Source organism: Aegilops tauschii, chromosome 5 (assembly GCF_002575655.3).
Source record: "Aegilops tauschii subsp. strangulata cultivar AL8/78 chromosome 5, Aet v6.0, whole genome shotgun sequence".
In the NCBI taxonomy this organism is placed as follows: domain Eukaryota; kingdom Viridiplantae; phylum Streptophyta; class Magnoliopsida; order Poales; family Poaceae; genus Aegilops; species Aegilops tauschii.
The window spans coordinates 183,996,649-184,018,491 of record NC_053039.3 but is presented as its reverse complement, the minus strand read 5'-3'; positions in this window follow the sequence as shown (position 1 = coordinate 184,018,491).

Here is a 21,843-nt window from a genome sequence, read left to right as displayed (position 1 = left end):
GATTCACCCGGTGGGGTTGTAGCAACTCCCCCCTCGCGGAGCATTTGGCCAGTGCGGTCGGCCTCCCCGGCTCAACAAACTCCGTCCGGGTAATTACCACGTCCGGGTCGTTAGCTGGTGGGGTTGAGCCGGAGGCCTCCGGGTTAGCTAATGTTTCGGTCGTTGTCTTGGTGGTCGGGGCAGGGGCTTCAGGCGCCGTATCCATGGGAATGGTGGCTTCAGGGGTGGAGGCGACTGGCGGCTCTTGAGCCGTCGTCTCCGGCTCAGGCAAATCGGGCACTCCGGCTGACCTGGTCTTCTTTACTCTTTTGGTGAGCTTTGCCTGGGCACTGAAAAGGCAGAAGTGTTAGGCATACAAAGGGTAAGTACAGACAGATAATGTAAGGAGATTGTTATTACCCGGGGGCAGTCTTGAAGGCCGGCAGACTTGACTGCATGGAGTCACCCGAGGAGGGGGAGGTCTCCTGGTAATTGGAGTCAGAAGAGTTGAGTGGCTGACGGATGACACCCGCCAACGGATGAAAAGGGTACAGGTGAGAAAAAACCTCAGTGCGGCGTTTCCTCGTTGCGTCGGGTAACCCAGTGGAGAGGTCAGTGTCCTTGCGGGCCCGGGTGTGACGCCGGCTCTCGTGAACCTGCTGCTTCAAAAGAAATTGAGGGTCTCGGTGAGCTAATCGATGGGAAAAGCTTACTTTCCGGGTTACCCTTCGGACTTTCAGCTGTGGTAAAGGCTCCGAGCCGGAGGAAAGTGATGTTACCTCTTCGACCACCGGGTTACTGGCGCCGGTGTCATCCTGTCAATAAGCAAGTGTTGAGAAGGCGGACAGCATCAGACAACATATACTGCAAGAATTTAAAAGATTTAAGGGTTACCTCTGACTCGGAGCTATCGCTTAATTGCAGCAGCTCCGAAGCAGTGGGTCTGTTTCCCTTTTTGCGAGGGGCGGCTCTCTTGGCGGCTTTCTTCGCCTTCCTGGCCTTCTTGGCCGCCTCGTGGTCATACTTGACCCGCCAGAATTTATCATCAGCCTGAGAAATACAGTAATGAGCTCTTAGTAAGATGACAGGTAAAACAAAATGGAAAGGTTAAAGTCAGCGGCTTACCGCTAGGGCTGGATTGGTCTTGCAGAACGGGGCTAGCCCGATTCTTCCACAGTCTGCCAGGCTCTCGTTTAAAAGAGGCTTGATCTCTTCTTCAGCAACGTCTTCTGGAAGATCATTGCGACTGTGCCTCTGCGGGTCATCCTTTCGCCCGGTGTACTCACACATTAAGCCGGGGCGGCGGCTCAATGGGATCACCCGCCATGAGATCCAGACCCGGACCAGGTCAATTCCGTTCAGACCATTGCCTAGCAGGGCTTTGATCTTGTTGATCGTTGGAAGCAGAGGCTGGCGTTCTGCGGCAGTCAGCTTGTCGGATAATGGATGAGTTGGCTCCAGGCGCGTTGGGCGAAAGCCGGGCAGCTGGCTCTCATCAGCCGGGGACGTGTTTTGGCAGTAGAACCAAGTCATGTTCCAGTCCTTGGGGTGACTTGGCGGTTCTGCGTAAGGGAACAGACAATCCCTGCGCCGTTGGATGGAGATGCCGCCTAACTCTAGACTTGGACCGTTTGCGCACTCGGTTTGGCGGTTCAAATAGAACAGCTCTCTGAAGAGCAGCAGACTCGGCTCTTCTCCAAGATATACTTCACAAAAAACTTGGAAGTTGCAGATGTTGGATATGGAATTGGGTCCTATATCCTGAGGCCGAAGATCAAAGGAGTTGAGCACGTCCCGGAAGAATTTTGAGCCGGGCGGTGCGAAGCCCCGGCTCATATGGTCGGCAAAGATCACTACCTCCCCGTCTCTCGGCTGTGGCCTTTCTTCGGACGGGTCAGGGGCACGGTAGGACATCACTTCCTTCTTAGGCAGATATCCGGACTTAACGAAGTTGGCCAGGGTCTCTTCGGTGACGCTGGATTTCATCCAGTTGCAAGTGATGGGAGCCTTGGGAGGCATGGTGACGGTTGGTGGTCTACGAGGAAGAGAAAAGTGTCCGGGTTAATTATAAGCCGGAGTATATCATTCAAGTTACAATGACGACTTATGAAGGGGACTAATGGTATGTATTGATACGGTGGGTTATCTAAGCCGTCGGGGCTTTCAGGATAAGTTGGTCGTCTACGGCTTACTGCGGTTAAGTCGGAAGATACTACAGAGCATGATTCTCTTTAAACCGGAAAGTTCTACGGCGCGTGTTTTCTCTAAGTCGGAAATATAAGCCGCCAAGATTCAAGGACTGCAGTTTTTACTAAGTGTGGTAAACAGATTTCACATATTACAGTAACTTTTTTGGATCAAAGTAGTCGGAGCAGAGAAAGTTTTCTAGACCTAAAAAACAGAAGCAGGGGAGGTTCTTGAGATGGAACCCAGTCCTTATGCAGTAAAAAGAGGTGTTCTTGCAGAAGAAATGAACCTCAGATATCTACCACGGTGGTTCTACACAAGCCTAAGGATCAACGGGGGCAGTGGCTACAGGGGTTACCGAAACTTGCGGTAACAGTGATGAACATGAAGAACACAGATGAACTCTGTCCTAGATCTATGTTAGTAAGGCAGAGGGGACTCACCGGAGCTGGAGAAGAGCGGAAGTCGCCGACGTTATCTGGTCCGAGTCAGGTTGATGCAGCGGCCGGGTTGAGGAAGACCAGGGGTGCGACGGCGGCGGCGGCGGCAGAAGCTCGGGCAGAGGAACGGCAGTGCGAGGAAGAAGAAGGAGAGTGTGAAGAAGAGAGTGCCGGGCCGGCCTATTTATAAGGCCGAGTCATAAGTGGGCGCGGGATTTGAGGAGGCCATGGCGTGGTTATCTCCCCCTCACGGCGCCTCGATTCTCGGAAGGACAGTAAAAGCAAAGATCCGTTGCGGATCTGGCGGAGTAAAAACGGACTTAATGGAGGATGACGTCACGGCGGATTACCCGGAGTCCAGAGGATGACGTCACTCCGGGTTATGACCTTCACATGAATGATAAGCCGGAGATTTTTTCTGACTGCGGAGCTGAAGATTGACACGAGCCGGCTCAAGTCAATCTGGGGCCTAATGTTGAGGATATAGACCTGGGGGTCACCCGCCAGGAGGGCCGGGTTACTCCAAGGATCATTACCAGAAGCCCGGAGCTAAGTTTCAGGATAATGGGCCAGAGATGGGCTGAGACCCGGATATGGCTTAAAGCCCGTAGTTACAATCATTGTTATAGTAGACTTGTAGTGTAAGGCAAGTATTGTTTTAGAGCCCGAGCCGGACACTCTTATGAGCCGGCCGGGACTCCAAAGGCTGCTGGGCGTCAGCCTCCCTATATAAAGGGACGACCCGGCAGCGGTTTGGGGGTGACAACAATCTCTCCGAGAGCCGGGATAGCGGTTTAGCTCCCCGGCGATCGTAACCCTAATCAATAACACTTCGAACTGGACGTAGGCTTTTACCTTCACCGTAAGGGGCCGAACCAGTATAAACCCTCGTGTTCCTTGTCTCGCATAACCCCTTCAAGCTTCCTAGTTGCGATGGCTCCACGACTAAGTCCTAGCCCAAGGACATTTGCCGTGACAATTCCACGACATGGTTCATCTTATTTTCCACGTATCACTGTGCCGGCCTCTGCTCGCGTCCCTCGGCAAGCTCTACTCGCTGTTAGGCGTCGTAGCATGCTGTGCTCGCCGGTAGGCGCCGCAGCGCGCTCTGCTCGCGTCCGTTGGCGTGCTATGCTCGCGTCCGTCGGCACGCTCAGCTTGTGGACAGCTTTTCCTTGCGTGTTCAACTGTTATATGCATATATATATATATGGTTGCTCGCCGTTGAGGCGATCGCAGAGCGCTCTGCTCGCGTCCCTCCGCGTGTGCTCTGCCAGCGGTTGGGCGTGCGCACGACCACGTCGGGGGCCCCATATGCATGCGATTGTGTCGTGCGCGTTTCCACGCGATGCAGTTATGTGTGGCACGATGGAGTTAATCACTGCAAATTAGAACTGCCATCAGGGCCTGCCGATATTCCTGACTGTTCGGCTTCCCCTTCATGCGGCCATTATAACCTTAGTCTCTTCAACCTTTCGATCGTGCCCCACAACACAACAAGCACACCCATGACGACACATAGAGAGGGGATGTCTAGCGGCACTCCAATGGAGTTCGGCGAGCATAGAGTGGAGACCCACGCGAGGGAGACGGATCTCTCGGTGGTGTACACCATCGACCCGGCATTGAGCAGTTGCTTGCTCGAGACAAGTACAAGGTGGTCGGCATCGACCTCGAGTACACCGTCGGTCGTCTCGTCATAGATCAGAAGGTTGCCGTCGCCCAGTTGTGCGTGCGCCATCATGTCCTCATCTACCACTACTGCATGGCCATAGAGCCTTGCGACCGTTTCAACAGGTTTGTCAACAGCACCGACTACAAGTTCGCCATGGTGGAAATCACCGACAATGTAAAAGCTCTCAGTGTTACGGGCTTGGCCTGCAAGAACCTTGTCGAAATCCGTGAGCACTACAGGGTCTGGGGCAGCACGAAGAAGGACTCCCTGGTTGAACTTGCCTCGGCCATCATTGACCCCTACTATGAAAAGATGAAGCAGGATGCCCAGCGAACAAGTCCCGTACCCTGGCACAGCGCCTGCATGCGGCAACTGGATGAACCTCACCTCAGGTTCGCGGCCAAGAGTGTGTACACATGCTACGAGATGCACAGGCGGATCGTTGACATGAGGAAGTGCCTGATTACCCAAACCGACGATGTAACGCCCACGATGCGGCTATATCTCCCACGTGTCGAGGCACGACTTAGAGGCATAACCGCATAGTGGTTTTGTCGCAAGAAGGGTCATCTTCACACAATCCCATGTAATGAACAAGAATGGGATAAAGAGTTGGCTTACAACCGCCACTTCACACAATACATAAATATCATTCATACATCATCCAAAATACAATCATATAGACCGACTACGGTCAAAATCCAGATGAAAATAAGACAACCCCAAATGCTAGATCCCCGATCGTCCCAACTGGGCTCCACTACTGATCATCAGGAAAAGACACATAATAACGACCACGTTCCTCGTCGAACTCCCACTTGAGATCGACGCCATCATCTGCACTGGCATCGTCGGCACCTGCAACTGGTTTTGGAAGTATCTGTGAGTCACGGGGACTCAGCAATCTCACACCCGCGAGATCAAGACCATTTAAGCTTAAAGGGGGAAATGGTGCAAAGAGGTGGAGCTGCAGCGGCAAAAGCATATATGGTGGCTAACTTGCGCAAAAGAGAGCGAGAAGAGAAGCAATGGAGCGGACGTCATCTAGCCATGACCAAGAAGAGGTCCTGAACACCTACTTACGTCATACATAACACAGACCGTGTTCACTTCCCGGACTCCGCCGAGAAGAGACCATCACGGCTACACACGCACTTGGTGTATTTTAATTGGGTCGAGTGACAAGTTATCTACAACCGGACATTAACAAATTCCCATCTGCCACATAACCGCGGGCATGGCTTTCGAAAGATAATACCCTGCAGGGGTGTCCCAACTTAGCCCATCATAAGCTCTCACGGTCAACGAAGGATAAACCTTCTTCCGGAAAGACCCGATCAGTCTCGGAATCCCAGTTTACAAGACATCTCGACAATGGTAAAACAAGACCAGCAAAGCCTCCCGAATGTGCCGACAAATCCCGATAGGAGCTGCACATATCTCGTTCTCAGGGCACACCGGATTGTCCAAGCTTCCGATAGGCCAGACCAGAGTTGCCCCTGGTGGCCACCGGCGACTGACAGTTTGGACCAATACTCAGAGGAGCACTGGCCCGGGGGTTTAAAATAAAGATGACCCTCGGGCTCTAGAAAACCCGGGGGAAAAGGTATAGGTCGCAAATGGTAAAACCAAGGTTGGGCCTTGCTGGAGGAGTTTTATTCAAGGTGAACTGTCAAGGGGGTCCCATAAATCACCCGACCGTGTAAGGAACGCAAACTCAAGGAACATAATCCCGGTTTAACAGTAACTAGTGCGGCAAGAGTGGAACAAAACACCAGGCATAAGGCCGAGCCTTCCACCCTTTACCAAAATATATAGATGCATTAATTAAATAAGAGATATTGTGATATCCCAACATGTCCATGTTCCGACATGGAACAAACTTCAACTTCACCTGCAACTAGCAACGCTATAAGAGGGGCTGAGCAAAAGCGGTAACATAGCCAAACAACGGTTTGCTAGGAAAGGATGGTTAGGGCTGACATGGCTAAAATAGGAGACATGATATAGCAAGTGATAGGTAGCGAGCATGGCAATAGAACGGACAACTAGCAAAGCAAAGATAGAAGTGATTTCGAGGGGTGGTCATCTTGCCTGCAATATTCTCAGAGTTGTCGAAAGCTTGATCCTCGTAAGCGTACTCGACAAGTTCCTCGTTCACGAACTCGTCTCCCGGCTCTACCCAAGACAAGAACACAAGCAAACGGAACCACAATCAACAACGAGAAATGCACAAACAACATGATGCAAGACATGTATGATATGCAAGATATGATATGCGATGCATATGCGTGCTCCGGAAGGGAAAAGATGAACATGACAGTAACTTGGCAAACCAAGCATGCCACTGGAAATATGAGATGATTTCGGTCGAAATCGATATAAAGATCACCGGAATCGGATGCACGGATTGCAAATGGCAAGCAAAACAAGAATGACACTAATCTGCGATAAACAGCAAGATAGCACTTAAAATACAACAAGTAACAATGCTACAGCACCCCAACATAGCAAAAAAGCAAATGGCAGTAATCTACAGGAGATGCTTGACAAAAGATGAACACTGAGCTACTGCTAGTTCATAACATATCAAGCTCAAACAAGCATGGCAAAAGTGCAAAAGATTACAGGTTCACAGACTTAGTGAAAAACTGGACATGGCAGAAATCAGCATCAGGTAGCAATGTTCAGAGCACGAAATCAACATGCTACATGAACTTAACATTGCAAAACAAGGCATAGTAGTGTTATACTAAATGCACATGACAAAAGTCCCTTACTGACCATAAGCCAAAAAGGACCAGAAGATATGATGGCAAGCATGTAAACATAGCAAGTTTCGTTATCAGGTTTCAGACTTAGCAGAAAACAGAGCATGGCAGAAATATTAATATGTAGGCCTCTTTGTGAGCTTAAGGCACTCACTACAGAGCAATTCATGACAAACCAAGCATACCTACAGCAATATGGCATGTTTATTAAGCTATCCATGGCAAGAACAATTGCATAGCATCTATGGATAAACTACAATAAGCTTGGCAAAAATGCATGTCATGTTAAGAATCTGTCAGAAATATTTTATAGCAAAAGTAGAACAAGATTGAGTCATGCTATGGTACCCTAAAATTGCAAAAAATTGCAGGAATGGATCAATTACAACTATAGCTACAAAACATCCTTACTGAACATCTCCAAAATATGCATGGATCTCTCTCTAGCATCAAGTTTACATGGCAACAAAATTACAGCAGACAAAAACTTAGAGAAATCACCAAGTCCCTGAAAACAGAAATATTACGGGGCCTACTTTGCATGCTTGTGCTAGTCACCACAAAGATCACAAAAATACATGGACTATACCACTGGAAAGATGGCATGGCATACTTCAAAACACATGTAGAGCTCATGCTCAAAAGATGCACAGAATAAATGATACAAAAATGACAAATCTCCAAGTTCTGATAAGAACCAGAGATTAACAACAACTAGCCCTCTTCCAACGAAGATTTGGGCATCAAGATGACCTCTAATGAAAATGGTGCAATTGAACAAAATGAATAGCATCACGAGGCGAACAATTTGACATATTAAACGCGCGAATCGGAGCTACATGCACAAAGTTATCGCATCGGGAACAGGAGCATATGCTGAGAAAATTATCAGACTTAGCAAAACGGAGGGGGGGTTTCGGGTCAACCTTTGACCAGATCTAGATCGCGGTCAACGGGAGCTCGAGCTCGCCGGCTCGGGCCGGAGGAGGAGAGGGGGCCGGCGGGCGAGGGGCCGGAGGCCGGTGGCGAGGCGGCGGCGCCGGAGGAGGGGGCCGCCGGCGGGGGCGGCGCCGGAGGAGGCGGTGGCCGGCGCGGCGGCGGAGGCGGCTGGCCGACCGGCGGGCGGGCGCGGCGGCGTGCTGCGGCGGCGGAGTCACAGCGAGCTACCGGCGGCGGGAGGCGAGGGCGCGCCCGCGGGCGCGCAGCGGCGGAGATGGGCCCCGCGGGCCCGATCCCGGCCCGGCGGGCCTGGCGCGGTGGAGACGGCGGCGGGGGTGACGTGGCGCGATGCCACTGGCCGGGAGCGGCGGCGCGATTTGTCCGGCGGCGGCTGGACACGTCCGCCCGCGGAGAGGCGATTTAGGGTTACGGGAGACTGCGATTTCATTTTCGGGATGCCCACATATAAATAGGTAGAGGGAGCTAGGAGACTCCAAATGAGGTGCGGTTTTCGCCCACACGATCGTGATCGAACGACCTAGAGCATGGAAGAGAGTTTGGTGGGCTTTGGGCTGGTTTTGGAGGGGGTTTTTGCTGGATACTCAAATGGACATTGCGGAGGCCCGGTTAACCGTTGGAGTACCAAACGACCTCCGAATGGAACGAAACTTGACCGGTAGTCTTCGGGTGGTATATTAAGACCACATGACAAGCCTTGGTCCATTCCGAGAAAGTTTGACACACGCACACGAAAGAAGACAAGAAGGATGCACCGGAGGAGATAGGAGCGCCGGATTGCAAAACGGACAACGGGGAAAATGCTCGGATGCATGAGACGAACACGTATGCGAATGCAATGCACATGATGACATGATATGAAAATGCATGACATGACAAAATACAAAACGAAAGACAAAACCCAAAAACGGAGGGAAAAACATATCACATTAACGGAAATGGCAAGAGTCGGAGTTACAAATATGGCAAGTTACATGCGGGGTGTTACAACACTCCACCACTACGAGAGGATCTCGTCCCGAGATCTAGGACTGAAAGAACTCCGGATATTCGGAACGGAGATGGTCCTCGCGTTCCCAGGTGGCTTCCCGGTCGGAATGGTGCGACCACTTCACTTTCAGGAATTTGATAGACTTGTTGCGAGTCTTGCGCTCAGTTTCTTCAAGAATAGCAACTGGGTGCTCATGATAAGACAAATCTTCTTGGAGGTCAATCTCTTCGAAGTCGATAGTGCGCTCAGGCGTCTTGAAGCACTTGCGGAGCTGTGACACGTGGAACACATCGTGCACGTTTGCGAAGTTGGAAGGAAGCTCAAGTTGATAGGCGAGGTCGCCTCTTTTGCCAATAATCTTGAAAGGACCCACGTATCTAGGGGCAAGCTTCCCTTTGATACCGAAGCGACGGGTGCCTTTCATTGGAGAGACGCGGAGGTAGACATGGTCTCCGATCTCGAAAGCCAAATCACGATGCTTACTATCATAGTAACTCTTCTGACGCGATTGCGCGGCTTTGAGATTATCACGGATGACTTTACACATCTCTTCAGCTTCAGTGATTAAGTCATTGCCAAGAAGTTGGCGTTCACCAGTCTCTGACCAATTAAGAGGGGTACGGCACTTTCTGCCATAGAGAATCTCGAATGGGGCCTTGCCCGAACTCGCTTGGAAGCTGTTGTTGTAGGAGAATTCAGCATAAGGAAGACAATCTTCCCATCTCATGCCAAAGGAAATGACACAAGCCCTGAGCATATCATCAAGAATTTGATTGACTCGCTCGACTTGGCCACTAGTTTGAGGGTGGAAAGCTGTGCTGAAGCGAATGTTTGTGCCCATGGCCTTCTGGAAGGAGTCCCAGAACTTAGAGGTGAAGATGCTTCCACGATCTGAAGAAATCAATTGTGGAATGCCGTGCAAGGAGACAATTCTGGAGGTGTAGAGCTCTGCCAGCTGAGCTGTTGTGATGGATTCTTTGATAGGAAGGAAATGAGCCACTTTAGAGAGCTTGTCAATGACAACGAAGATAGCATCATTTCCGCGCTTGGACTTGGGAAATCCAGTCACGAAGTCCATTTCGATATGATCAAACTTCCATTCCGGAATAGCAAGAGGTTGGAGGAGACCAGCTGGTCGTTGGTGTTCTGCTTTCACTCTTCGGCAGACATCACATTCATTCACGAATTGAGCAATTTCTCGCTTCATTCGAGTCCACCAATACGACTGCTTGAGGTCATGATACATCTTCGTACTTCCAGGATGAATAGAAAGGAGAGAATTGTGCGCTTCGTTCATTATGACTTTCCTTAGATCACCTTTCGGAACCACAATTCGGTCCTCGAAGAACAAAGTGTCTCTGTCATCAATGCGATAGCACTTGTATTTGGAAAGACCCTTGTCGATACCACGTTTCACCTTCTTCACCATGGCATCAAGGAGTTGTGCCTCACGAATTTGATCTTCCAAAGTAGGAGATACTATGAGGTTGGCAATAACGCCTTGAGGAACAACTTGGAGATTCAGCTTGCGGAAAACTTCACAGAGATCCGGTTGGAACGGCTTGAGAATTAAGCTGTTGCAATAAGCTTTCCTGCTTAAAGCATCTGCAATGACATTTGCTTTGCCTGGAGTATATTCGATACTCGGATTGTACTCTTGAATCATTTCGACCCATCGAGTCTGCCTGAGGTTGAGGTTGGGCTGAGTGAAGATATACTTGAGACTCTTGTGATCAGTGAAAATGTCCACTTGTCTCCCCAACAAGAGATGTCTCCACGTAACCAAAGCATGGACAACTGCCGCCAACTCAAGATCGTGAGTGGGGTAGTTCTTCTCGTTGGGCTTCAACTGCCGAGAGGTATAAGCCACAACTTTCTTCTCTTGCATTAGCACAGCACCGAGACCTTGGAGAGAAGCATCACAGAAAACTTCATACGGCTTGGATTCATCAAGAGGAGTCAAGACAGGAGCTGTGACTAGTTTCTATTTGAGAGTGTTGAAAGCAACTTCACACTCAGGAGACCAGACATACTTCACATGCTTCTGTAGGAGGTTGGAAAGAGGCTTTCCAATCTTGGAAAAATTCTCAACGAATCTTCGGCAATAGCTTGCAAGACCCAGAAAACTGCGGAGCTGCTTGACATTTTGAGGAGGTTCCCAATCCAGAACTGCGGACACCTTCTCGGGGTTAACAGCGATGCCTTTGGCGGAGATGATGTGACCAAGGAAAAGAACTTCATCAAGCCAAAACTCACATTTGGAGAACTTCGCATAGAATTGATACTCTCTGAGCTTGTTGAGCACCAATCGCAAATGTTTGGCATGATCCTGCTTGTTCTTGGAGAAGACCAAGATATCATCGAGATACACTAGAACGAATTCATTGGTATAGGGGTTGAAGATGAAATTCATCATCCGAGAGAACACCGGAGGAGCATTGACAAGGCCGAAAGACACGACAGTATATTCATAAGAACCAAAGCTTGTTCTGAATGCTGTCTTGGGAATATCTTCTTCACGAATGCGAATCTAATGATAACCCATACGAAGGTCAAGCTTCGAGAATACTTTAGCGCCCTTGAGTTGCTCAAATAGCTCATTGATGTTGGGAAGTGGATACTTGTTCTTGATTGTCTTCTTGTTCAATGGACGGTAGTCGACACAAAGTCGGTCCGTGCCATCCTTCTTCTTGACAAAAAGAACACCACAACCCCAAGGAGAAGAACTCGGTCTGATCAAACCCAGACGTTCTTGTTCATCGAGCTGCTTCTTCAATTCCTTCAGCTCGTTAGGTCCAAGCTTGTACGGACGCTTGCAAACGGGTACAGTACCAGGCTCTAGTTCGATAACGAACTCAACTGGCCGATGAGGAGGCATACCCGGAAGCTCTTCTGGGAAGACATCTTGATACTCGCAAACGACTGGAATTTGAGAGATGGCATCCAATTCGCCCTTCTCATTGAGAGAGAAAAACCGAATGGTTTCATTACGAGCGGCAAAAACAATCACATCCTCAGACGAGTGTGTCAATTGAATTTCTCTGGCAGCACAATCAAGTTGAGCCTTGTGCTTAGAAAGCCAGTCCATCCCGAGAATAAGATCAATATCCGAATCACCAAGAACAATTGGAGAAGACTGGAATGCATAATCGCCCATCTTGATGGTAACATTCGGAACCATGGAACTTGCATTCATGCATTTACCTGGAGAGACAACTGCTAACGGCCTAGGCAATCCTTGGAAATGCAATTCATGCTTGGATGCAAAAGGTCTTGAAATGAAAGAAAGAGATGCACCAGTATCAAAAAGAACTTTTGCAGGAATATCGTTAACAGGAAGATTACCCATTATCACATCAGTAGATTCCTCCGCTTGAGCTGCATTCAACATGTTCACCTTTGCAAACTTTGGATTATGCTTGACCACTGCATTGCTGGAAGATCTGACAGGAGGAGGAGGAGGAAGACGCCTCTGGTTGAAGCACTTGTTAGCATAGTGACCTTTCTGCTGACATTTGTTGCAAGTCACCTCTGAGAGTGGACGGTGATAAGGAGCATTGGACTTTGGAGCTTGATTCTGAGACTTGTTCTGATAGCCAGAGTTGGAAGAGTTGGAAGAACTATGGCCACCTCGGAAGTGATAGATCATGCTCTTCTCATCAGGAACGTCTTGTTTAGCGAAGCGAGCAAGTTTCTGAAACTGAATGTTATATTGATACACAGACATGTTTCCTTGCTTGAGATTGCGGAACTCCTCACGCTTGCTCTCAACAACACTTTGTGGAATGTGGTGCGCTTTGAAGTCCCGACAGAAGTCAGTCCAAGTGATCACACGACCTCCTCTGGAATCTTTGTATTGCTGAAACCAATCAGCAGCTTGGTCCTTGAGCTGGAAAGAAGCGAACTTGACAAAGTCCTCAGGCCTGACATTGCTACATTCAAAATGCTTGTTGATGTCCACGAGCCAATCATCGGCATCCGTGGCCTCGGCACAGTAGCTGAAAGACTTGGGCTGATTTGCGAGAAACTGGTTGAGAGTGGCAAAGTGAAACTGATTGTTGCCTTGACCTTGATTGCCTTGCCCTTGAGTACGTTCTTGCAAGAGTTGCAGAATCATCTGAGCATTGGCGTTGGTGGCTGCCATGATTGATTGCCATGCCTCCGGAGGTGGAGGTGGTGGCGGAGGGATCGCTTGACTCCCTTCATTTCGATCCGGATTCTGACGCGTTGGCGGAGCCATCCTGAAGAGGGTGACATCCGTTAGCATCTTGATAGACAAAAGATAAGTAGAATCAACGGATAGAAATTGCAACATATAGTCTTCACAATAAACATTCGAACGAAGATGAACGAATGACTTCCGTAGTAAACCATCACACTTCCATAAGTTGAGAAGCCACTTGAAAAAGATATGGAATGAACATCTGAATTCGAAGCAACTCGAATACCAAAACACAAAATAAAACAAAGTATTGGCTTGCAGAATAAGCCGGAACAAACATATGATAGAAATTTCGTCCGAAGTTTTCGTGGTGGGGCCCACACGGGCTCAATCGTACAGCACCATCATGTACAAGGCTGTGCACATGACATACGAAGCATCCCCGAGTCGGCAAAGCCATGGACTCTTTAAGACACAACGAGACCACTGTAAAATCAACTGTATACAGGCGGACCACTAGACGTCGAACCCCAATCTCATATCATGCGTCTGTCGGAAAGATATCCTAAGGCTACTAGAATTCCCACTTATAAACTCCCGAAACTTTCTGGTTATGCAATCTAGTGTAGGGGATACAGGGGACACAAAATATATATCACCCAAACTAACAATCCCTAGATCCAGCTGTATCCATCCGTCAACACATAACCAAGAAACCTTCGGAAATCGTTTACCTCAACCTTCGAAAAACATCCGTTATACAAGTTATGGCAATACTCCCGAACTCCCGCCCCAGTACTGGGTGGCGTCGAGGTGATCTCACCAACAACTGCATAAAAGAGATTTCGATGTCGGCGAAACTCAGGTATTCCAGAACTGCAACGATAAAATTGTGACGACAACACCTCGGAGCTCAACTCCCCGGGACACTGCCACAACCCCTAAATGACAGGAGGCACCAAGAACAATGTTCTCGTCACAATTCGATCGGAACGATTCCAAGATACCCGCGTGATCCTAAAAAAAATTTTTAGTGAAATTTGAGGAGAGAATAGTCAAAACTTCTACGTCAGGAGACCTCACCAGAGCGACGAAGGGACTGAGGAGTAAAAAGAATCCTACTCTCCGATATATATAATCATAAAACTCAAAACTTTTTTTCTAGACTCAACAACGTCAGCGATTCGATCAAGCAGGGGGCTCCTAAGTCGGGGATGGCTCTGATTACCAAGTTGTAACGCCCACGATGCGGCTATATCTCCCACGTGTCGAGGCACGACTTAGAGGCATAACCGCATAGTGGTTTTGTCGCAAGAAGGGTCATCTTCACACAATCCCATGTAATGAACAAGAATGGGATAAAGAGTTGGCTTACAACCGCCACTTCACACAATACATAAATATCATTCATACATCATCCAAAATACAATCATATAGACCGACTACGGTCAAAATCCAGATGAAAATAAGACAACCCCAAATGCTAGATCCCCGATCGTCCCAACTGGGCTCCACTACTGATCATCAGGAAAAGACACATAATAACGACCACGTTCCTCGTCGAACTCCCACTTGAGATCGACGCCATCATCTGCACTGGCATCGTCGGCACCTGCAACTGGTTTTGGAAGTATCTGTGAGTCACGGGGACTCAGCAATCTCACACCCGCGAGATCAAGACCATTTAAGCTTAAAGGGGGAAATGGTGCAAAGAGGTGGAGCTGCAGCGGCAAAAGCATATATGGTGGCTAACTTGCGCAAAAGAGAGCGAGAAGAGAAGCAATGGAGCGGACGTCATCTAGCCATGACCAAGAAGAGGTCCTGAACACCTACTTACGTCATACATAACACAGACCGTGTTCACTTCCCGGACTCCGCCGAGAAGAGACCATCACGGCTACACACGTACTTGGTGTATTTTAATTGGGTCGAGTGACAAGTTATCTACAACCGGACATTAACAAATTCCCATCTGCCACATAACCGCGGGCACGGCTTTCGAAAGATAATACCCTGCAGGGGTGTCCCAACTTAGCCCATCATAAGCTCTCACGGTCAACGAAGGATAAACCTTCTTCCGGAAAGACCCGATCAGTCTCGGAATCCCGGTTTACAAGACATCTCGACAATGGTAAAACAAGACCAGCAAAGCCTCCCGAATGTGCCGACAAATCCCGATAGGAGCTGCACATATCTCGTTCTCAGGGCACACCGGATTGTCCAAGCTTCCGATAGGCCAGACCAGAGTTGCCCCTGGTGGCCACCGGCGACTGACAGTTTGGACCAATACTCAGAGGAGCACTGGCCCGGGGGTTTAAAATAAAGATGACCCTCGGGCTCTAGAAAACCCGGGGGAAAAGGTATAGGTCGCAAATGGTAAAACCAAGGTTGGGACTTGCTGGAGGAGTTTTATTCAAGGCGAACTGTCAAGGGGGTCCCATAAATCACCCGACCGTGTAAGGAACGCAAACTCAAGGAACATAATCCCGGTTTAACAGTAACTAGTGCGGCAAGAGTGGAACAAAACACCAGGCATAAGGCCGAGCCTTCCACCCTTTACCAAAATATATAGATGCATTAATTAAATAAGAGATATTGTGATATCCCAACATGTCCATGTTCCGACATGGAACAAACTTCAACTTCACCTGCAACTAGCAACGCTATAAGAGGGGCTGAGCAAAAGCGGTAACATAGCCAAACAACGGTTTGCTAGGAAAGGATGGTTAGGGCTGACATGGCTAAAATAGGAGACATGATATAGCAAGTGATAGGTAGCGAGCATGGCAATAGAACGGACAACTAGCAAAGCAAAGATAGAAGTGATTTCGAGGGGTGGTCATCTTGCCTGCAAGATTCTCAGAGTTGTCGAAAGCTTGATCCTCGTAAGCGTACTCGACAGGTTCCTCGTTCACGAACTCGTCTCCCGGCTCTACCCAAGACAAGAACACAAGCAAACGGAACCACAATCAACAACGAGAAATGCACAAACAACATGATGCAAGACATGTATGATATGCAAGATATGATATGCGATGCATATGCGTGCTCCGGAAGTGTTGAGGATATAGACCTGGGGGTCACCCGCCAGGAGGGCCGGGTTACTCCAAGGATCATTACCAGAAGCCCGGAGCTAAGTTTCAGGATAATGGGCCAGAGATGGGCTGAGAACCGGATATGGTTTAAAGCCCGTAGTTACAATCATTGTTATAGTAGACTTGTAGTGTAAGGCAAGTTGTTTTAGAGCCCGAGCCGGACACTCTTATGAGCCGGCCGAGACTCTAAGGGCTGCTGGGCGTCAGCCTCCCTATATAAAGGGACGACCCGGCAGCGGTTTTGGGGCGAAAACGATCTCTCCGAGAGCCGGGATAAGTGTTTAGCTCCCTGGCGATCGTAACCCTAATCAATAACACCTCGAACTGGACGTAGGCTTTACCTTCACCGTAAGGGGCCGAACCAGTATAAACCCTCGTGTTCCTTGTCCCGCATAACCCCTTCAAGCTTCCTAGTTGCGATGGCTCCACGACTAAGTCCTAGCCCAAGGACATCTGCCGTGACAATTCCGCGACAGTTGGCGCCCACCGTGGGGCGAGCGCACGGTGGATTTGAGTTCTTGAAGGGCAGCTTCGAAGGGCTCAAGGGATACGCTGTGGGCCGGATGACCAAGAGTCGTCGCGGCAGGCTCTACATCGACGACGCGGACTGGGGCCCCGACGCCGGCTCAGTGGAGTACGGGTACCGGGTCCCCTTTGGCGGAATTCATGTCTTCATTGGCAAGGTTGGTGAGCCGGGCCGCGAGCCGGGTCTCTGCGCCGATCTCATCGAAACGGCTCAGCGCGCACGACCCGCCCGGGCCCGGCCTGCCTTAAAACACGCTTTTGTGGGATGCATCCATGGAAGGCCCTCCAATCCATCTGGGTCTGGGGATGAGGCGGCCGCCGGCTCTGACGGCGAGTCGGCCGCTGATGAGTCAAACTCGTTGTACCGACTTCAAGATGGCAGGCTCATGAGTTATTCCGATGGCAACAGTATTCCGGACCTTTTTGAGCCGCCAAGTCAGGTCGGAGTTTTTATGGCTGGTGCGCAGCCTGTTCAGAACCCCGCTACCGGATCAGAAAACCCGGAGCCTTCCCCGGCTCAGGTGCTGATGGATCTCACAGATAAGATGACGGCCCTGTTAACTGCCACGGTTGACCCGGCAGATCAAGCCCAGCATGACGTGGAGGTGGCACAGTTAAAATTGGATCTGATAAAAGCAAAAGAGGATCTTGCAGCAGAAGGGATCAGGCTGGCGGCGGAGCGGGCGGCTCTCGACGCCCGGACTCAGTTGATTCAGGCGCAGTCCTTCCAACTCACGATGGATCAGAACGCGGCCAACGAGGTCATGAGAAGGAGGCATCAGAAGGCCCAGTCTCGACTCCCGCCGGTTTACGATCCGCGCAATCTATTCAACACGCCGGGTGCGGGATCCAGTAACCCACCAGGGGTCATTGCGCCCGGGTCGGGACCCCTTATTCAGCCACTAGTAATGGGGCCTCCCCAGGCGCCCCCTGCCCCGCCTCAGTATGTGCCAATACCCCCGGGTCATTACGATAACCCGCTGGAGAACATGGTAGCTGCGGCAGCACGACTGGCGGCTCTTCCCGTTGACGGCAATTCTCCGGCAGCCGTTGAAACCCGCCGGGTCAGGGAACTCCTGCAGACGGCCCTAGCGCAGCAAGAGGCGTACTCCTACAGCCGGGACAGGATCCACTCAACTCCTCGCCCAGGCCAGAGCCCGAGTTACAGCCGGCACATGGTCTCGGCGACCGGCTCAAGTAATGTCCGACGCCATGGCCCGGCTCATGTTGGAACCTTCTACGCCGCAGACCAAGCACGAAAAGAGGCAGAGCAGGTGCCGCAATTGACGGCTTATCAGACCCCCCCGGCTTATCCAACGGCGTCCGTTGATGTGGGTATTTCTACCAGGACCGGGGGTGTCCCTTGTTTGGTGCCGGCCATCCGTAATGAACGTCTACCTAAGGATTTCAAGGGCCCTAGGAAGGTGCCTAACTATACAGCTGACTTACAGCCTGCGGCCTGGATTGAAAGTTATGAGATGGCTATGGAACTGCTAGAGGTCAGCGAGGCGGCCATGGCCAAATATTTCACCATGATGTTAGATGGAACTGCCCGCACGTGGTTAAAAGGGCTGCCACCGAACTCCATTGGGTCTTGGACTGAGCTGAAGGCCCGGTTCATTCAAAACTTCAAGGATACCTGTAGGCAGTCTATGTCAATTGTGGATTTGACTAACTGTAAGCAGCAGGAGGGTGAGTCCACGACCCATTGGGTTCGCCGGGTCAAGGAGATCATACATTCATCAGATAAGATGGATGCCGGCTCTGCAGTCTTGATGTTAGAACAGAACTATCGTTTTGTGCCCCTAAAGATGAAGCTTGGGCGGCTTAAACGTGACTGCACGGATATGGGTACACTAATGGCGGCTCTTGTCAAATACGCTGATTCCGATGGTACCAAGGATCCCCCTTCAGATGATGAAAGGACAGGGAAGGGAAAGAAGAACGGCAATGGCAAGGGCCCTCAGTTTAACCCGGGGAATCAAGGAGGAGGCAAGCGCAAGGCCGATGGCAGCCTGGAGTTCGTAGCCAACACCCAAGGCAACAACCAGCGACGCAAGGGGAGGCCCCCTCCCCGAAGCGGCGGGTCAGGACCTTCTCTGGAGCAGCTGTTGAATGAACCTTGTCCGAGACACGGCTCTAGAGAGAAGCCAGCGACTCATCTGTGGAAGGATTGTGCTATCATGAAGGCCTTTAAAAACTACAATGGCCCGGGCGGCGGCCCAGGCGCAGGCGGCTCCGGCGCTGGCGGCTTTCATGGCCCGGGTGGCGGGTCAAATTCCGGTCCTCAGAACGGTCAAGGGGGCTTCAATCAACAGTCTGGTCAGGGTCATCAACAGCAACAGGGGGGCTATCAGACCAACCCGAAGCAACTTAGCGGTGGACAGTATCACGTGTTCACCACTAGTTTGTGCAAACGAGACGAGAAGCTTCACAAGAGGGCTGTTAATGCTGTTGAGCCGGCGGTTCCACGCTACTTACGGTGGTCGGAGCAGCCCATAGTGTGGAGTAGGGAGGATCACCCTCCCCGGGTGGATAACCCGGGCCACCTGGCCTTAGTAGTGGCTCCTCAGGTGGGAGGCTATAAGTTCACAAAGGTACTCATGGATGGAGGCAGCAGCATCAACATCCTCTATTATGAGACTTTCCGTCGTATGGGGCTAGTTGATAAGAACCTCAGCCAGTCAAATACTATCTTCCATGGTGTGGTACCCGGTAAGTCGGCTTATCCAGTCGGCAAGATCGAATTGGAAGTGGCCTTCGGTGATGAGAACAACTACAGGGTGGAAAAGTTGACCTTTGAGGTGCTCAAGATAAGAAGTCCATACCATGCTATATTCGGGCGGCCGGCTTACGCCAAGTTCATGGCACGGCCGTGTTATGTGTACTTACAACTCAAGATGCCGGGTCACAACGGGACCATTACGGTTCACGGCAGCCGGAAAGTGGCTCTGGAGTGTGAGGAAGGTGACGCGGCTTATGCAGAGTCTGTTTGTGCCACAGAAGAGTTGAAATTTTATAAAGACAATGTCGACCCAACAGATATGACCTCTCTGAAAAAGCCAACCATGGAGAATGAACCAGCAATGAAGTTTAAATCAGCCGATGAGACTAAACTGGTTGATTTTGTTCCAGGTGACTCGTCTCAGCAGTTCAGCATCAGTGCAAATCTGGACCCGAAATAGGAAGGCGCGCTCATCGAGTTCATCCGTGAGAATAGGGACATCTTTGCATGGAAACCTTCTGACATGCCAGGTGTACCTAGGGAACTCGCTGAGCACACTCTCAATGTGGATCCAAAATTTAAGCCGGTCAGACAGTTCCTTCGACGGTTTAACGAAGAGAGGCGGAAGGCTATTGGTGAAGAAGTGGCCCGGCTTTTGGCGGCCGGGTTCATTGTTGAGGTTTTTCACCCAGAGTGGTTGGCTAACCCGGTGCTTGTACTTAAAAAGAACGGCACCTGGCGGATGTGTGTGGACTACACGGACTTGAACAAGGCGTGTCCGGCTGATCCTTTTGCTCTCCCCCGTATTGATCAAATCATTGACGCCACGGCAGGTTGTGCACGCTTAAGTTTCTTGGATGCTTATTCCGGGTATCATCAGATTAAGATGGCAGTTAAGGACCAGGAGAAGACGGCGTTCATCACTCCCTTTGGAGCCTTCTGCTATGTGTCTATGCCCTTTGGACTCAAGTGTGCACAGGCGACTTACCAGCGTTGTGTGCAGAATTGCCTTCATAAGCAGATCGGGCGCAATGTTCACGCTTACGTGGACGACATTGTGGTTAAATCCATCAAGGAGGAAACCCTGATAGATGACTTAAGGGAAACCTTCGACAATCTCCGGGTCTATAAGATGATGCTTAACCCGGCCAAATGTGTTTTTGGTGTTCCTGCAGGCAAACTATTGGGCTTCTTGGTTTCTGACAGGGGCATTGAGGCTAACCCAGAGAAGATCAAAGCTATCACTTCTCTAGCTAAGCCGGCATGTATAAATGACGTTCAGCGTTTGGCGGGTCGCATCGCTGCGTTAAGCCGATTTATAAGCCGTTTGGGTGAGAAGGCTATGCCCTTATATCAATTGATGAAGAAAACTGATAACTTTGTCTGGAATGATGCAGCTAATACCGCCTTCGAGGATTTGAAAAAGCAACTGGCAGAGCCCCCCGTCCTTGCTGCTCTAGTTGATAAGGAGCCCTTGCTACTGTATGTAGCGGCAAACGCACGAGCTGTCAGCGTGGCTATTGTGGTGGAGCGCAAGGAGGCAGGTAAGGAGCATCCGGTTCAGCGGCCGGTTTATTATGTCAGTGAGGTGCTCATTGAGTCCAAGCAGCGGTATCCGCATTGGCAGAAGCTCGTATATGGGGTATTTATGGCGAGCCGGAAGCTTAAGCATTACTTTCAAGGTCATCCCATCACTGTGGTCAGTTCCGCCCCTCTCGGTGATATTATCCAGAACAGAGAGGCTACAGGGAGAATTGCTAAGTGGGCTATAGAACTTGGACCTCATGACCTCAAATATGTGCCACGCACTGCTGTTAAGTCTCAGGCCTTGATAGATTTCATCAATGATTGGACAGAGTCACAAGTACCCGAGCAAAAGCCGGATAACACTTATTGGACTATTCACTTTGATGGGTCCAGGCAGCTGGAGGGCTCGGGGGCTGGTGTGGTCTTGGCTTCCCCTAAAGGTGACAAGTTCCATTATGTGCTATGGTTGATGTTTCCTTGCACTAATAATGCGGCTGAGTACGAGGCTTTGCTCCACGGTCTTCGGGTGGCTAAGGAGATGAGCTTAAGCCGGCTGAGGTGTTTTGGTGACTCAGACTTGGTGGCTCAACAAGTATCAGGCACCTGGGATTCTAAGGATCCTCTAATGGCGGCTTATCGCCGCAAGGTTGATGCCATTGCCGGGCACTTTCAGGGATATCAAGTGGAGCACATTGACCGCAGGAAGAATGAGGCGGCTGATGCTTTAAGCCGGCTTGGCTCTCAGCGAAAGCCGGTGCCGCCTAACACTTTCCTGGATGTCCTATATAACCCTTCGGTTAAGTTGCCTA